Source organism: Gossypium hirsutum, unplaced genomic scaffold, assembly GCF_007990345.1.
Source record: "Gossypium hirsutum isolate 1008001.06 unplaced genomic scaffold, Gossypium_hirsutum_v2.1 scaffold_179, whole genome shotgun sequence".
Taxonomy (NCBI): Eukaryota; Viridiplantae; Streptophyta; class Magnoliopsida; order Malvales; family Malvaceae; genus Gossypium; species Gossypium hirsutum.
Window position 1 is genome coordinate 31087 of NW_024402858.1, and position 5038 is coordinate 36124.

Here is a 5038-nt window from a genome sequence, read left to right on the forward strand (position 1 = left end):
ACATTATGTTAGGGCCGAATATTTCATAGACCCATATAGATCCTTGCATGTCATTTATTTCACCTTTTAGTCCCTCAATTAAATATTTTTTTACAAATTAATCCAAAATAATTAAATTCATCAAAAATTCAAGAACACATATTATAATCTATCACATATCTTTCATATTTCATCATCAACTATTACCAAGCTCAAGTATTCATAAATGGCATGTCTCAAAATCACTATCAAATTCTAAAATTAAAGCATGGGCTAGATATAACACGAAGCAACGATCACAAAAACGTAAAAATCATCAAAAACCGAAACCAAACATACCTTAAATCAAGCATCAAAGATGGCCGAATAGCTTGGTTCTTCTTCTTTTATTTTCTTTTCTTAGTTTCGAATAGATGATAAGGAAATAAAAGATGATGGTGGTCTTTATTTGTTTAATTATAATATTATAATATACTATATATTATAACATTTATAATTAATATAAAAACTATATATACTATACACATAATGCCGCCCACTATTCTTTTTAATGGTTAAATTGCAAAACTAAACCTCCATATTAAAAGAACAACCATTATTCAGCCCCTTTTTAAAAATAACCATTAAATTTTTATTTTACGCGATTTAATCCTTTTTATTTAATCGGACACTCAAACGGCGAAATTAAAGCACGAAATTTTTACACTAGTAAATTCACGCATAATAAACACAGAAAATAATATTAAAATATTTTTTTGACTCGGACTTGTGGTCCCGAAACCACTATGTCCGATTAGAGTCAGAACCGGGTTGTTACAACTCTCCCCCCCTTAGGGGTTTTCGTCCCCGAAAATCTTACCGGTGAATAGGTTTGGATAACGCTCTTTTATTGTATCTTCTGACTCCCAAGTTGCTTCTTCAACCCCATGTTTATGTCACAATACTTTAACTAACGAAATTTTCTTATTTCGTAATTCTTTGATCTCACGAGCCAGAATGCTAATCGGTTCTTCCTCATATGTCATGTCAGAGTTAATTTCAATCTCCGTCGAACTAATCACATGTGAAGGATCAGATCGGTATCTACGGAGCATCGAAACATGGAATACGTTATGAATCTTTTCTAACTCAGGCGGTAACATTAATCTATAAACAACCGATCCAACTTGCTCTGTAATCTCATACGGTCCAATGAATCTCGGACTCAATTTGCCTATACGACCGAATCTGAGTATTTTCTTCCACGGTGAGACTTTTAAAAACACTTTATCCCCGATCTGAAATTCTATATCCTTTCTTTTCAAATCCGCATAAGATTTTTGACGATCCGCTGCTGATTTCAGACTGTCCCGAATCACTTTCACTTTCTGTTCGGTCTCTTTAATCAAATCAACCCCGTGTATCTTATTTTCACTGAGCTCGGTCCAATACAGTGGTGTATGACATTTACGACCGTACAAAGCCTCATAAGGTGCCATTTTGATACTAGATTGAAAGTTATTATTATAAGCAAATTCAATCAAAGGTAAGTATCGTTCCCACGTACCTTCAAACTCGAGAATGCAACATCTCAACATATCCTCAAGTATCTGAATGATTCGTTCAGATTGACCATCTGTCTGCGGATGGAAAGCTGTGCTAAAATGTAGTTTCGTACCTAAAGCATCTTGTAGTTTCTTCCAAAATCGCGATGTGAATCTCGGATCTCTGTCTGAAACAATAGAAATAGGTACACCATGCAACCTCACAATTTGTGAAATATACAATTCCGCAAGTTTATCGAGTGAAAAAATTGTACGAATCGGAATAAAGTGTGTTGATTTTGTCAACCTATCAACAATAACCCAGATTGCATCTTTCTTGCTCGGTGTCAACGGTAAACCGGATACAAAATCCATCGTGACTCGATCCCATTTCCATTCAGGTATCATGATCGGCTGAAGCAACCCAGATGGTACCTGATGCTCGGCTTTAACTTGCTGACAAATTAAACATTTCGAAACAAAGTCAGAAATGTCTCGTTTCATACCTTGCCACCAATAGTGCTGTTTCAGATCGTTATACATTTTCGTGCTACCCGGATGAACAGAAAATCGACTACTATGAGCTTCCTTCAAAATCATCTGAATTAACTCTGAATTTTTCGGAACACATAATCGGTTTCTAAATCTCAAACAATCCTCAGCATCAACTAAAAACTCCGAATCAACATTTAAGTCACACTGAGCTCGTTTTGCACTTAAATCATTATCGACTTTCTGAGCTTCACAAATCTGTTGAACAAATAACGGTTTTGCTTTCAACTCAGCTACTATCGCACCATCTTCAGACATAACCATATGTGCGTTCATTGCACGCAAAGCAAACAGTGATTTCCGACTTAAGGCATCAGCAACAACATTAGCCTTTCCTGGATGATAGTCAATCACCAGCTCGTAATCTTTCAGCAGTTCTAACCATCGACGCTGTCTCAAATTCAGATCTTTCTGAGCCATCAAATATTTCAGGCTTTTGTGATTGGAATAAACATGACATTTTTCTCCAAACAGATAGTGGCGCCATATTTTCAACGCAAATACAATAGCGGCCAACTCCAGATCGTGAGTCGGGTAATTCTTTTCATGCGGCTTTAACTGTCTCGAGGCATAGGCTACAACTTTGCCTTCCTGCATCAAAACACAGCCCAAACCATTTAAGGATGCATCACCATAAATAACAAACTCTTTACCCGATTCTGGCTGAACTAAGACTGGAGCTTCGGTCAAAAGAACTTTCAATTGATCAAAACTTTTCTAACACTTTTCTGACCACTCGAACTTAACATCTTTTTGTAGTAACTTTGTCATCAGGGTCGCAATCACAGAGAACCTTTTCACGAACCGTCTATAATAACCAGCGAGCCCCAGAAAGCTTCAAACTTCCGAAACATTCCTCGGAGGTTTCCAATCAAGTATAGCTGAAATTTTACTCGGATCAACCCGAATACCCGATGCTGATACAACATGGCCCAAAAAACTGACTTCACGTAACCAGAACTCACATTTACTAAACTTTGCATACAACTGCTTATCTCGCAAAGTTTGTAACACAAGTCTCAGATGTTTGGCATGCTCATTTTCGTCACGAAAGTAGATCAAAATGTCATCAATAAATACTACCACAAACCGATCCAGATACTTTCTATAGATCCGATTCATCAAATCCATGAAAATAGCAGGTGCAATAGTAAGTCCGAAAGGCATAACAAGAAACTCATAATGTCCGTACCTCGTTCGGAAAGCAGTCTTTGGCACATCAGAGTCTTTAACTCGCAACTGATAGTAGCCTGATCTCAGATCTATCTTTGAAAACACAGTAGCCCCTTTCAACTGATCGAACAAATCATCAATCTGTGGTAACGGATACTTATTCTTTATAGTCACCTTATTGAGTTGCCGGTAATCAATGCACATTCTCATCGTTCCGTCTTTCTTTCTCACAAATAGAACTGGTGCACCCCAAGGAGAGAAACTCGGTCGTGCAAAACCTTTATCAGTCAACTCTTGCAACTGTACTTTCAATTCTTTTAATTCGGTCGGTGCCATACGGTACGGAGCTATCGAGATTGGAGTCGTCCCTGGTACTAACTCAATACCAAACTCTACTTCTCGAATAGGTGGCAAACCCGGTAATTCTTCAGGAAACACGTCTGAATACTCACACACTACTGGCACAGATTCAATCTTCTTTTCGGTCACTTTGCTATCAAGAACAAATGCAAGGTAAGCTTCACAACCTTTTCTCATATACTTCTGAGCCAACATCGAGGATATTATTGCTGGTAAACCATTCAGGTCATTAGATTCAATGCGAATAATCTCATCATTCTGACACCGTAGATCAATAGTTTTTTGCAGTTTACTATAGCATCATGCAGAGTTAACCAATCCATACCCAGAATTATATCAAACTCATCGAATGGTAACAACATCAAATCAGCTGGAAAACATAAATCTCGAATCATCAACGGACAATTCTTGCACACTTTGTTAACCAACACACACCGACCCAGGGGTTTGATACTTTAATTACAAACTCAGTAGACTTAACAGGTAGAGTCTTATTGAATACTAAGGTCTCACACACATAAGAATGAGTCAAACCAGGATCAATCAACGCAATAACATTAGTATCATAAAGAGTGAAAGTACCAGTAATAACATCTAGAGAAGAAGCCTCCTCTCGAGCTCGGATAGCATATGCTCTGACAGGTGCATGAGCCTCAGATCGAACTGCTGTGTCCTTTGTTCCTCTCTGACTACCACTTACATTACTCAAATGCCTTGGCGGTCTACCCCGTACTGACACATTACTCGGTCTGGTATTCTGCACAGTATTTTGATCAGCTACCATCAGACACTCTCGAATGAAATGATCCTTTGAACCACACTTGAAGCAAGACCGATCATGAAATCTACAATCTCCAGGATGCCATTTCCCACAATGCTTGCACTCTGATCTATTTTGTCAAACACTACCAACGCTAGCAACTGAAGTAGCTCGTGAACTCACAAGGGGTCGATCTCGATCATACTTAAGAAACCCTGCAGTAACTTTAGATCGACTATGATCCTCTCTGGATTTCCTTGAGGTCGACTGGAAGGATTTACTAAATGATCTTTTATGAGAATCTCGAGCTTCATAGTCAGCTTTCCTTTTCTCTTTCCCAAGCTCCTCAGCTTTACAAGCTCGCTCAACAAGTACTACGAACTCTTTTATCTCAAGTATACCAACTAACAGTTTAATTTATTCATTCAGCCATCTTCAAATCTTTTACACATGATAGCTTCAGTCGAAACACACTCTCGAGCATATCTACTGAGTCTCACAAATTTCTGCTCATATTCTGTCACTGTCATACGACCCTGTTTCAATTCAAGAAATTCCTTACGTTTCTGATCAATGAATCTCTGGCTGATGTATTTCTTACAGAACTCAGTCTGAAAGAATTCCCAGGTCACTCGCTCTTTCGGAACTACCGATACTAGTGTATTCCACCAGTGATATGCAGTGTCCCGTA